Source organism: Salvia miltiorrhiza, chromosome 3, assembly GCF_028751815.1.
Source record: "Salvia miltiorrhiza cultivar Shanhuang (shh) chromosome 3, IMPLAD_Smil_shh, whole genome shotgun sequence".
NCBI classification, from domain to species: domain Eukaryota; kingdom Viridiplantae; phylum Streptophyta; class Magnoliopsida; order Lamiales; family Lamiaceae; genus Salvia; species Salvia miltiorrhiza.
The window spans coordinates 21228802-21242962 of record NC_080389.1 but is presented as its reverse complement, the minus strand read 5'-3'; the positions used below and the strand labels follow the sequence as shown (position 1 = coordinate 21242962).

The 14161-nt window shown below is 38.0% G+C and overlaps 1 long non-coding RNA gene across 3 annotated transcripts; it reads right to left on the bottom strand.

Moving 5' to 3' along the window:
• Positions 1–3661: 3661 nt before the first annotated feature.
• Positions 3662–7813, bottom strand: LOC131018090 (uncharacterized). 3 transcript variants are annotated; one of them, XR_009100033.1, is made up of 5 exons: positions 7538–7813; positions 6006–6564; positions 4893–5312; positions 4482–4576; positions 3662–3872 (listed from the first exon to the last, which is right to left on the bottom strand). It is a non-coding gene; the product is annotated as an uncharacterized LOC131018090 (long non-coding RNA). The 3 variants fall into 3 exon arrangements; XR_009100032.1 differs by having other exon boundaries at positions 4482–5312; XR_009100034.1 differs by having other exon boundaries at positions 4482–5312; positions 6006–6198.
• Between the last annotated feature and the right edge of the window lie 6348 nt (positions 7814–14161).

Below are 14161 nucleotides of genomic sequence, written 5' to 3'. Positions count from 1 at the left end.
GAAAAGTACACTGTAAAAGGGGCGGGCATTTAATGCAGATGACGTCAGCCACGCGGGCGAACACTCTGACTAGATTACTCTGCCCCAGAACGAACTAGTCAGACCAGAGGGGGGAGTAGCTGATGAGGAGTAATATGTGCAGAGCAAAAGGAACGGTCCTAGTTAGAGGGACGGGCCTCGTCAGAGGAATGGTCTTCACCAGAGAAGTCGCCTCCGTCAGAGAAGTCACTCCCGCCAGAGAAATGGTTCTCGCCAGAAGGATGGCCTTCGCCAGAGAAATGGTTTTCGTCAGAGAGATCACCAAAAGAGCGGAGAAATCTCTCGCTTAGGGGTGAATTTACTGTTATTCCCTCGACCACGCGAGGCGCATGTTTTGATAATGAATTTACTATTTTGCCCCCATCGTGTAATCTATAAATAGTCATGCATATGCACTCTGTAATCTACGCTTTTTCATTCGCAATATTACTGCAGTCTTACTTTCGTGCTTTCAACAACTTAGCATTTCTCTCGCTTTTCCAAACAACACTAGGTATAATTCGATAATAAATCACCGATTAAATATATATATCTGTTCGGTTATAATTCACCAAGTAGCCATGATTAAGGGAAAAGAGGTAGAGACACAATGCTGAGCAAGAAGTGTCAAATAAGTCTTGAGAAGAGCGAGCGGAGTTACTGAGGATGAAGATGCAGCATCGAGATCAGCCGGCTCTGCAAACTTGACCTTCTTGTTGAATCCTTCCAGGCATAAATGGAAGAATCCGGTGAGAGGTGGATGAAGCTCTTCTGTTGGACTTGCTTCTTTGTCAGTTGCTTGTGACTCTTTTGGCTGTTGTTCTTCTTGAAATGGAGGAGGATCAGCAGAGGATGATGGTGGTTGGTGAGAAGTTTCGGTACTCGGAATCAGTACTTCCTCTGGAATCCTCTGTGCAGCTTCTTTAGAATGCTCCTTCGATTGTTGCTGAGGGGAGTCAAGAGAAATCTTGACTGGAGTTGAAGAACTGTTAAGGTTCCTTTTGGTTGAACCTCGAGTTTTGTAGTGAGCCTTTGTTGTTGAAACAGGGGTTTCACTAAGCAAACTGGAAATCCCTTTGGTTGAGCTCTTTTGCTCTTCAAAGAGATGAATTATGGAAGACACTTTGGTGGTGTTCTTCCAGAAGCACTGAATCCCTTTTGTGCTGTGAAGGATCAGGGATGACACTCTTGTCCCTTGTCGTAAATGTGTGGAGGAATGAGTTTCTCTATTCTCTTCAGCAAGAATTTGAAGATATGTCATTTTCCAGTTGAATGGGCCTTCTTGAAGTAGTTCAATCAGAACCAGTTTGTGTGGTCTTGACAGATGACCAGGTGATCCAAGGATGTCAAACCAGCATTTCTTGATCATTTTGGCAATGGGTCTGAGATGGGGATGCAGTCTTGACATGCTCAAGAAGTTCTTGATGTCCAGGTTAGAGGATGCATCATCCATCAGGGTGTCTCTCATGAGATTGGCTGCTTCTTCGTCTGAGAATATTGGTGTAGGCCCTTCAGCAGGAAGGTTGAACAGTTCTCTTGCTGCTTGAGAGATGTTGACAGTAAACTTCATCGACTTTGAGAAATCTTCGTTGGTGTAGATGTCGATGTATGTTGTGCATTCTCCAGTTGACTTGTCAACCTGAATGGTGTCATAGAACATTCTGATGGTCTGTTCATCGAGAAAGAATTCTGGTGAACTGCAAATAAACTTTGTCCATCCATGACGACTCAAGATCTCATTGATCTTGCAGTGTTCAGAAAGTTTCTGAAGAGCCTTAGTTGTGACGAAGGGTTCGAAATAGACAACTTGTTGTGAGGCGGACTTTGAAGATCTTGCCATGAGTAAGACTTGGAATGAAGATTCCTTGCAAAGATCTTGAAATTTTCTCACAGAGATTGAACTGTGGATTTCATGGTGAGTCGAGAGAGAAGAAGACACTTTTTGATTTGAAGTGAATGAGTTTCTTTGAGATAGTGTAAATCTTTTGTAGAAGATGAAACGATCTCGAAGAGAATGTGGAAGATCGTGCATGAGGCGGTTTCAATGAACTATTGAAATCCGTGCAAATAGATACGTGACACGTGTGGATCAATCCGCTTGTTAGTAAAAAGGGCGGGATCGTGCGAACGTGTGACTAACATATTTAGACGAAAGTTCTAAGTATCATTAAGCAAAGGAAATGATATTATCAAGACAAATCAGCCTTTTAACAGTTTACAATGGAGAGTCATAAAAGGAAAGTAGTCGTTAAACTTTATGAGCTCATTGAGAAAAACTTACACGTCAACCACTTTTGAATTGAATATTTAAGAGCAGTGAAAGTTCCCTCTTGAGCGATGACTAATTTCTCTTTAGACATTCCGGTTTTGACTGTTACTGCACCTTCTTCTCTTGTTTCATCTTTCTTCTGGTCTGAAGAGTTGCTTCATGAATTACTCCTTCAAATATTTCTGACGTCCTTTTGAAGTTCATCTCAGTTTCTTCAAGACGTGGCAGAAGTTCTTGTTTCTGAGACTGAAGAAGTTTCAGTCTGTTGATCAGTCTACGCTCTTGAACATTTCTTCTATCAGCTTCGTCTTCGTCTGAGATGTGGCGCATGACAATCCTTTGAGCATCTTGCACATAGACAATCTCTCTGATGATTTGCCTATGCTCCCTAAGGAGATTTTTAAATCTCATTCTTAGGTCTTGATACTCTTTTCGAACTTGATCATATCTGCAAGTTCCCTCTGACTGTGAGTGTGTTGGACTCTGTTTTCTTCTGGAAAGATGAATCTGTCGTTGAGGTCAGAATCCAATGACCCAATCTCAAGTCCGTTGACTCCTCGAAAGAATGTTTTGATGTAGTCGTTGGAGAAGTCTTTCTTGATCCTGTTCATGAGGAGGGGAAAAGGAAAAACACAGGAACAAAGAAAACAACACAGAACATGCAATCTCAAGAAAAATCTTGAGAAGATTTTAATCAGTGAAAATAACCCTCTGAAGGATCTAGTTCAGTTAGAACCTAATCAAAATAGAATTGTTCTTGCGAACAACCTGCTCTGATACCAATTGTTAGGTCCGGAGGGTCTCGAATAGGTGTATGGGGAGAGAATACACCTATAGGCTATTTTTGAAATCTCAACACAGACACTACACCAAATTCGCTCATAGATAACGGATTTTATCCGTTATCTATGTGCGAAAACATCCGTAATATATAATGGTGTAATGTATGTGGATTTCATACATAACGGAGATTTAAGCGTTATCTATTCTATTATACATAACGGATTATATCCGTTATCTATAGTATTATATCCGTTATCTATTCTATTATACATAACGATTGTTTATATATACATAACGGAGATTTAAGCGTTATCTATTCTATTATACATAACGGATTATATCCGTTATCTATAGTATTATATCCGTTATCTATAGTATTATACATAACGTTTCAAACCGTCATGAAAGTTTAATATTCACTGTTATGTACACACCTATACATAACGGTTTTTTGATATTAATAACGTTTGGTAATCTGTTATGTATAACGTTTTTGACCGTAATTAGATTTCTATTTCTCCGTTATCTATTAATTTATACATAACAATATAAATGATAAAACCAACAATAATAATATTATATATTCTCCAAAATATTTAATTTTATATTATTATCATAAAAAAGAATTCATACAAGATTTGAATATAGCCAAAATTCAACAACTGCTTTATCTATACTATTATGCCTTACAAAAATACTAAACATATTAAATATGCAACTAGCTAGCCATATGGTACAACATTTCTTGTGAATTCACAAGCCTCTTCAGCTCAACGTACGGCTCATTTAATCCACCACAAACCTGCCACAAAATCATACAAAGAGCCAACCAAGAATCACAATATAGAGCATCATGATAAACACTTAAAAAGCATATCAAAGTGATTGGTAAAATGGACAAAACCTATCAGAACTATCGAAAACTTTTCAAAACCAATATCCTTTAATAACAATATGATGTTAGATCAGTTACATAAATATTATCTCATCCAGGGTTGGATTGTTGAAGTGAAAAATAAATGACAAGGACGCCAAAATGCAATATGACTATGACCAGTGGTATAACGTCTAGCGTCTGGATGAAGCAAGGGAGAGTAGCTTAATTTCTAATCAATCAGACCATGCTCAGCCTTTGAAGCAAGGGAGCGTCTGTGTCAACCTATTTTTCTTAAGCTTGTTAAGTTGGCTGCTACAGTGCTGCTGAAGATAGTCTAGCAGAATCAGTAATAAACATATCCAAACTTCTGAAATATTTATTGTTTTCAACCAATATTAGCTCAATCACACCTCAAGTCACACATGATGGTCTATTTCTAAATTATCTTAAAAACTCAAAAACCCCAAATAAGGAAAGAAACAAAAACACAGAGTAAGAGTAAAGAGAGATAGAGAGAGAGGCCAATGAACTGACCTTCAGAGGTCGTCTTCAATAGAGCATAATGCTTCTATAGACCAATACCAATAATACATAATTCAAGAACGACTGCGACGTTGGTGCATTAATTCCTACAATTTACAACAATAGCATATAGATAAACAACTTCTACTAAAGTCATAATCACAGTGGCCAATCCAGCATAATTATATGAGCAAAACAGTATAAATTTTGCTTCCCACACAATTGCGTTGAAATAAAACACAAGCACAATGTATTAGAAACTCAATAACAACAACATCGAGATTAACATCACAACTGGAATTGATAAACCATTAAGAGAATATTAGAAAAAGGGAGACCTCTATTGGCCATCACAATTCTAAAACACCCTTCTGCTTCAATTCAAGAATCCCTAGAAAGATGAAAAAGGGAAAGAGAACTTACTAATTAACCAAAAAATCTGCTTCTGCAATGTATTTTGGTTGAGTTTTTGATCAAATTTGAGATTTGATCACTTACAGTGGGAGATTTGGCTTCATTAGTGCCTTGCTGCAACCTTATCTTTTCTTTGCAGCACATATATTACACTATAAGATAGAGATGAGCAGAACCGGCGTTGATAGGATATAGATTAGATTGGCACTAGAAGGGAAGACCTACCAACACCGCAAGTCTGAAGCCTTATCTAAGAAGCCTTATGAAAGCCAGAATATCAGAGGCACCATCTGCAACTCTGGAGTTGCTCAAAATCATTGCACGACGTGACCTAGTTGCTCCTTCTAGTTCAGAGACCTATTATCACCATAAGGCAACGAGAACTAGTAATATTTATTCTAGATTCAGCATACAACTCATGATGGTTACCTGAGAAAACAAGACTTCAGTCAGGTACAATCAAAAGAGTATCTATGTAACAACATTTTGAACTCCCTCATTTTGAAAGCCAAAGCTTCATCTTAGCTTTGACTCTTTCAGCTGGTGTCTATTATACTAATTAAGAACAGTACAATCAATGGAATCCACAAAGAATCAATAGAAAATAAGTATAAATTCTAATGCAATATATTCAGCTAGAAGCTTCATATATCCATGTCTAAATACAATATTAGAACTTGAAGAAACCGTTATGTATGAAGCGTTATGTATGTGCATTTTTGTAGTAGTGAATTGAGGTAATCTCGTCCGGTCTTATGATGATAATATCAAGCAATATAATATTAAGCAACTATATTTAGCATAAATATATCTATATTTAAAACGTTATATAACACCATTGACCTGATATATATTCAAAAATAAAGTACAAATTAACATGATAGCATATCTAGTTGAAATCTTGGTATAAGATCAGTCCATATTAATGTAATTACTAATAATTTCAAGTTGAAAGCAGGAAGAAGCCATCGCCACAGCAACAAATGGAATGGAACAAGCCATTCCCCAACCTACTCTCCATATCCACTACCTAGATACATGCTTATTTATAGTATTTACATAACCATGGCTTCCACTTGAGCCATGGTTTACAAAATAAAAGCAACAGGATATGAAACTCACCTTGAAGCAAAGCCTTTCCGGGCGCAATGTCCCTCAGAACAGCAAAGCCTCGATTAATTTCAGTCATAAGTTACAGCTGGTGGAGTAGCTGCTGTAGGGTATGGCGAGAAACATTCTTTTTCCACTTTTAATTTTGATGGAGTACCTTGCTCCCAATTTCTTCAACTCTACACTTTTGTCCACCTCTCAGCACCTAACACAAAAAATGAAATTTAAATCACACTGAAAATCGAGCAAAGTTGAAGCAATTATTACCCAAAGTCGAAGCCAAAACGAAGGCAATTGTGGAAATTCTACAACTAAAGAAGTTGAAATCTAGAAATATATAGAAATGCTTCAATGACATTTACATGATATATAAGGAATGCAACCAACAACAACAGACATAAAATAGAACTACTTTCCTTCATGTGAGTAAATAAATTTCATTGCTTCAAACGGTCTCAAAGTGCCAAGTTTATACAACAATTTCGATTTCCAGAGCTCCCTCTAGTCCAGATAAAGGAAGATGCCTCTTCATTGTCTCCACTCTAACCATCAAGCATGCATCATAATCTTCCTTCAATATTCATGACACAAACCAAGCAAAAGAAAAATTAATAATAAAAGAATTCGTGTAGTAAGGATCTACTAGATCTTTGGCTGCAGTCTGCACTGGAAAATGTAAGATCTCAAGCTTTAGAATTAACATGCAGACAAGGAAAAACATATAGAAGAAAAAAGTTGCCTCTTTGTTAGTATATAAGTCCAATTTCAAAAGTTATACTAATAAAAACCAACTCCATATCAACATACGATACTAAAGATATTAATGGGCCATTGATATAATCTCCATGTTTATCCAATGTAGTTGCTCAACATTTCCCATCTCCAACAAATGAATTATTTATACAGCATTACTTTAATTACTGCTATGTGCAAGAGTTTTAAAGCATATTCAATCAAATCAAACAGCACAAAAATATTTGACATTTATTCTTTTTCCAGGCATGTTAACCAAAATTTTAAGAAGAATCACTGAAGTCAAGCATTTCAGGAATCAAGCAGAATGATAAAGCCATTAATAAATCAAAATGAAATAACAAATCTCAAAATGTCGCATTAAAGTTTTAGAAAATTCGGATTCAATCTATCTATTCAATAATAATAGAGGAGATTATTGGAACGAAATCAAAGAAGCCCTCAATCAAGCACCATCCCAGTAAGAATATAACAGAAGGATGGAGTTTGAGAATAGAGATTTACTTATTCGAGAAATAAGAACAGAATGTTCTACCCTCTTTCAACAAATAGTTGAAAGCAGTGGCTGACCGGAGCGGAGGTCGTCGGCGTCAACACTATGGTTTGGGAATTTCAATTTTAGGGACTTTAGGTGAGAGGAAGAATTTGGGGATTTAGGGATTTTAGGGCTTCACCGACGTGCGCGAAGAAGAGGGTGCTGGCGGCGGTGAAACGGCGGCAGGCGGACGAACGGCGACGGGCGGACGAACGACACAGAGAAGATTGTAAAAAATTTCACCTGAAACGCTCACCTCGTCGTCGACGACAGCAGAGGGAGTCAGAGGATGGCGCTGCGGAGGGCTTGGTGGCGGAGGCGTCAGTTGTGCGATGGTGGGGTGGGACGACCGTTGGTGCGACGGTGGGGTGGGGTAGGACGGCAGGTGGAGAGACGGTGGGGTGGGGTGGGACGTCAGGTGGCGCGACGGTCGGGTGGGGCGGCAGGTGGCGGTGCGAAGCTGCTGTGTTTTCTGCTTTTTAGAGGGAATTGATACTTAGGAGTGAAAATTTGAGAGGGAATACTTAGGCGTGAAAATTTGAGCAGGACTTAGGGTGAATCTCTGTTTACTCAATTTTTTTTCATTTGTTTCACTTTTATTATTAATTATTAATCAATTCTTGATATTTAGGTTTTTAATAATATTTTTAGATTTTATATATCTGTTACTTAATGAAAAAAAAATTATGAATTTTAATTTTTTAAAGTCTGTATTTACAAATAGATTCATATTATAGAATAATCAATTTAGTTTTTATTTTTAAATATAATATAATAAAAAAAATTTAAAAATAATGTTTATACATAACAGTTTTCAAAGCGCTTATACATAACGGTTTAATAAACCGTTATAAATAATACTCATATATAACGTTTTTCGTAACGTCGGAATAACCGTTATAAAAAGATGATCATAGATAACGGTCGGCTTAACGGTTTTGTAATACCGTTATGTATGTAACTAATAGATAACGCTCAAAGATAACGGTTTAACTCAAACCGTTATCTAAGCGTTTAGACAACACTACATAGATAACGGTTTTTCGTCAAAACCGTTATCTTTTCCAAAAATGCGCTCATACATAACGGTTTTTAGAAAAAACCGTTATGTATGAGGTGTTATGTATGTGCATTTTTGTAGTAGTGAGAGATCAAAACGAAACTATTAACACAAACTCAGACACCTGTTAACTGAAAGAAGTTTTGACCAAAACAGGGTTAATGACTGATACTGAATACTCTTCAGTAAGGAGTTATCAGTTAAGTTAGAATAACTTAACTGATGCACGTAAAGCTTCAGTCGAGTTTGATAAACAGAAATGTTATAAATCTTATTGACTATCAAAGGATAGATCAGTCAGACTGATAACACACGCAGCGGAAATTTTTTGTTTCGCAATAGCCAGTGAGTTGAGCACGTTGTTAGTATTAAGTTTCTCTTTGCACTTAATCAGTTTTTAGTTGATGAAAGGAAGAGCACAAGTAAGAAAGTGAATACTAAAAACTGTAAATAACATAGAGATTTTTACGTGGTTCGAAAAACACTTCTTACATCCACAGTCGGTTGATCAAACCAACAACTTCACTCTGCAAGTGCTTATGGGTGCACTGCAAACCGATGCTCGTGCTTACGGGTGCACAGCAAACTGAAATGTGTGCTTGCGGGTGCACACAATCGAAACAACTGAAGATCCAATCTTCAGTACCAACACACCTTGTTGGATTTCTCACTCCTAGCACGCACTGTACACTAGGATCTCACTGAGTCAGAGTACCTTCCTGAACTCCTTTACAACTCAAACACTCGATTCTCTCGGTTGAAGGGAGGTTTGAAAACTTGCCAACTAAACTTCAAAGAACAAGTTCTTTGGAGTTAGTTTGTCCTAGGCTTTGGATATACAAGGTTTGCCTAAGGTCTAAGAGAATTTATGTAATCAGCACTGACTGATCTTTGGCTATGGGATTCTCTTCTTCGATTCAAACTTTGGAGAGGTTGGGTTTTGGCTGAGAAATAATTTTGGCAGAGTTTCAGCTTATGTTGTTGAATCGGTGAAGATTGAAGTGATCCTCGAGCGCTATTTATAGGAGAAGTCTTGAATAGATCCGTTGGCGGAGAAGGTCTTCAAGATTTCTTCCGTTAAAGAGTAATTTGAACTTGGGCTGAGGCTTCAATCTTCGAGGTTCCTTGTTTGGTGAGAACGACCATCTTGAAGAGCAGGAGATGCGACATCTCTGAAAAGGTAATCACCAAATACGAGTGTCCTCTGCCGAGAAAGGACGATCCTGAGATCTCTGCATTTAATGCGGCTGTACTTCTGGAGTATGTGGCTTCCTTTGAACGTTGGAGGTTCAGTCCGAGGAAGAATGTTTAACTGATACTTGACTTTAGTATCAGTCCGCTGATTCCACGTGGCACGCATTAAGTAATCAGTCCAAAACTGTTTATTCGACTAATGCTTCAGTCGGGATCTTCAGTCTTCAGTCTTCAGTCTTCAGTCCTTCGTTCTTCAGTCTTTAGTCTTCAGAACAGCAAGCTAAACTAGAAAAAGAACTCTAACACTTGAGTTCGAGCAGTTCTAGTCTATTACAAAAGAAATCTATTGATTTTGGTATCATCAAAACAAGGAATAGGATATTTCATTAAGTTCCCAACAGTTTGTTGTGCACCTCAACGCATTAGCCCAGAGTGATTGTCAGATTGATCATCTGACCGTGGAGTAGGAATTTTATTTCCGAACCACGTAAAATTCTTGTGTCCTTATCTGCTTTCAATTATTCTCTTTTTGTGCTCTTGTTGATATCTACTGAAATTGATTAACTGAAAAGTGTAACCAAGAATTTTGTTTGTGTCTTTCTCTCTAAAGGCTTAATGAACTAAGTTTACTTTCCGATGTCTGTGTTATCAATCTAACTGATAAATCTTCAGATAATCAGTAAGGTTCATAACACTTCTCTGTTTACGTTCAAATTGACTGAAGCCTTTTCAGGACTCAAGTTATCTGACTGAGTCCGATAACTTGTCACCCACTAATTGTTTCATCAGTATCAGTCACTAGCCATCTCTTTAAGAAAACTAATAGTTCATCTTTTCATAAATCAGTTTTTTGAAAAGAATTACCCATTAGGTGTATTCCCCTCCCTCCCAATACACCTGTCAAAAGACTCTCCGGGACCCAACAAATAACTTTAAAACAAAATCAATTTCATAAATTTATAAGTATAAAATAACTTTCAATTAATTATATATCAATACACTAAGCATTTAACTAGTAAGGTAAGCCAGAAAAAATGCATTATCCGTGGAAAATTAGGCCTTTTACGTCATTAGTAGGTGACAGTGGAACCACATCGACTAATGACGTAATAAGCCTTATTGTCGACGGGTAGTTATATTTCCCTGCTTCTCTCGCTATACCCTATCAAAATACATATATCCCTAATTGTTTTTGCTATAAAAATGAAAATTTCTAGATATTAAAAGATTGGATTGTTACTTGGTTTGAAAAAGAAGCCATGGGGTCGTTTGTATAGAACTCTTTTGGTTTAGCCATCAAACCCCTCTAATTCACCGTCGAATTACCCATCAAATTCACCTTCCCGCAAGCCGTTGACCACCCTTCCCCTTCTCGCTAGCCGTCGACCGCCCTTCACTTTCACACACAAGTTTCTCTCTAAACTAACTAGCCGTTTGAACCTTAGATATGTGTATAGCCGTTAGAAAATGCAAAATATGGTGGACCAAAGTTTTATGTTGTGGATCCTAGCCACCTTATTCATAACACATTGGCAGTTTCTCTCTCCAATTCCCATTGCCCATGAGTTTATCTCTCCAATTTCGGTTCTCAAATAAAGTAGTCAAATTTGTTTTCTACTATATTAAATTCAAAAAGTGCATAAAATCTTCATAATTTTTGTTTGTGTTATATTATATCTAGCCGTGAATTTAAGGTCAAAAAATAAATTATTGTAGCGATGAATTTTGGCTGTTGTCGTCTTATTAGATCCTAAGAAATTAAATTCATAAAGTAATAAAATCTTCATCATTTATGTCATAATTTTAACATAAAATATAATTTTTGATTCAAAAGTTTAAGATGTGTAAGAAATATTATTGAGATATTAAAAGTACTACTCCCTCCGTCCATGAAATAAACTCACATTTCATACTCGGCACAGAAACTAAGAAAACTGATAAATGTATTGTGAGTGAAATAAAAGGATAGTTGACAAAAGTGATAAAAGTATGGTGAAGTGGGTCCATGAATGGTAAAGAGTAGTAAATATAGAATATAAAAGTAATAAAGATGTTGTGATAAAGATGTTGTGGGTAGGCCCATGAATGGTAAAATGGTAGTAAATATAAAATATAAAAAAAGGTAGTAAATATAGAAAATATGAGAGGATATAATTGTCCAAAAAACAGAATATAAGTTTATTTCATGGACAAATATTTAAGGGCAAGTAGGAGTTTATTTCGTGGACAGAGGGAGTATAATACATTTGGATAACTTTAGGATATATATTTATCGCGAATTCTCCTGTACACCCGGGTCGTACCTAACCCGAATCCTGACCCGGATCTAACCCAATTGGACTATCCTACCCGAATGTCAAGTTTTAGTGTCATTTCGATATAGTGTTAGTGTCATTTACATGTAGTATTAGTGTTAGTGTCATTTCAATATAGTATTAATTAGTGTCATTTTCGAAATAGTGTTATTTGCAAAACAAAATAGTGTTAGTGTTATTTTCGAAATAGTGTCATTTGTAAAATAAAATAGTGTTAGTATCATTCCAAGATCATGTTAGTGTTAGTGTCATTTCAAGAAAAAATTGGTCAAGATAGTCCAACTAAGTCAGGATCCTGATCGAGTACGATCCGGGTGTACAGAAGACCACCTCTATATTTATTATAAGGATGAATAATTTAAAATATGTATTTAAATTTTCACTGTATCATAAAAGTTCATAAAGATGTGCATTAAATCAATACCCAAATATAAGAAAATAAGATGACTGTTAATTGGTAAGATCCGAGATTTGGTTAGCATCGATAGGAACTCTTGACTCACTGACAAAGTACGATGATTAACAATGAATTGAGCCATTGAATTCGGTAAGTTATGCGGTAAATATCCTGTTAATTTAAGGGGTTATTGCCGTAAAATACATCAAGTTTGTCAATTTTCTGGTTTATATCATCATTTTTTTTTTTTGCCAAAAAATACATGAATTTATACTTTATTTGTAATTATCGCATCATTTATAATTTCGCCCAAATTAAATCTGAAGTAGCAGTCAAATTGCCAACGTGGCAGCCAAAATTGCCAAATCACACATACACCCCTCGCCCCCCCCCCCCCCCCACCCCCTCTCTCTCTCTCTCTCTCTCTCTCTCTCTCTCTCTCTCTCTCAGACACACACAAACACACGCACACTTCCCCAACCCCCCCTCCCCCACAGACCGTCTCCCTCCCCCCCAACCCCCAAGACCGTTCCCCTCTCCCATCCCGCCGCCACCACTTCTCCAGCCCGGTGGAGCCTCCCCCTTCCCCCAAGCCCATCGCCACCACTTCTCTAACCCGACGGAGCCTCCCCCTTCACCCAACCACACGCCCGGCGGAGCCTCCCCTTTCTCCAACCCCCGCCTTCTCCTTGCATGCCGGAGTTTAACAGAGGAGAGGAGGCGTGTCGTCAGTGGCCTTGTTGTCGTCGTCTGACTTTAGAAAAAGGGCGGACGGAGGTGGCGTCGTGTATGACGGAGTTTTCACTGGAAATTTTGGGGAAAGTGGTGTCTGGATTTGGGGATCTAGGGTTTGGGACCCTAGGGCTCGGCGGCGACGGCTCTGCCGTCATTCCGACCGAAGCAGAGGAGAGACGAGCGAGGGATAGGGAGATGTGCAGCGGCGGTCGTCGCTTCGCCAGCGGCTGCTGCTTTGGTTGTGTATGTGTGTGCAGAGGAGAGAGAGAGAGAGAGACAAGGGGGTTAAGGGATGTGAAGGCGGTAGCGTGCGGCGGCGGTGACGACGCTACCGTCGCCGGAGAAGGAAGAAGGGGGAGGGGTTGTACGTGTGTGTGTTTGTGTGTGTGTGCAGTGGGTGTGTGCGTGGGTTTGTGTGTGTGTCTGATATATATATATATATAGAGAGAGAGAGAGAGAGAGACAGGGGGTTAAGGGCGGCAGCGGCGGCGGCGACGATGACGCTGCCATCGCCGGAGAAGGAAGAATGGGGTGGGGTTATGCGTGTGTGTGTGTGCAGTGGGTGTGTGCGTGGGTTTGTGTGTGTGTCTCTATAAGAGAGAGAGAGAGAGATAGAGAGAGAGAGAGAGAGAGAGAGAGAGAGAGAGAGAAGTGTGTTTATGTGTGATTTGGCAATTCCGGCTGTCACGTTGGCAGCCACCGCAGATTAATTTGGGTGAAATTGTAAATGGTGGGATAATTACAAACAAAGTATAAATTCATGTATTTTCTGGCAAAAAAAAAAAAGGTGATGATATAAATCAGAAAATTGACAAACTTGATGTATTTTATGGCAATAACCCCTTATTTTAATTACGGTAAGCAATATATTCTTTAGTTATTCTGCTTGATAAATCAATGGAAAAAGGAAATAAGTGCAATTTCCTCTATTAACGCAGAATGTATACTACGATTGGATACATGCATCATTCATTAAAGCTACTAGGTACATCACATCATCTTTACCAACTTATAACCAGTGAAATGACTGTGAAGATCTTGAAATTATAGGCTAATCAAGAAAATTAATTATGATAATGCGTGCGTATTCTTCTCGTATAATTGAAACAATCATGTTTTGCATATGCCTTAACTATTGATTTATATTAATATTCAAATATTGTCTGTCCCGTATAATTG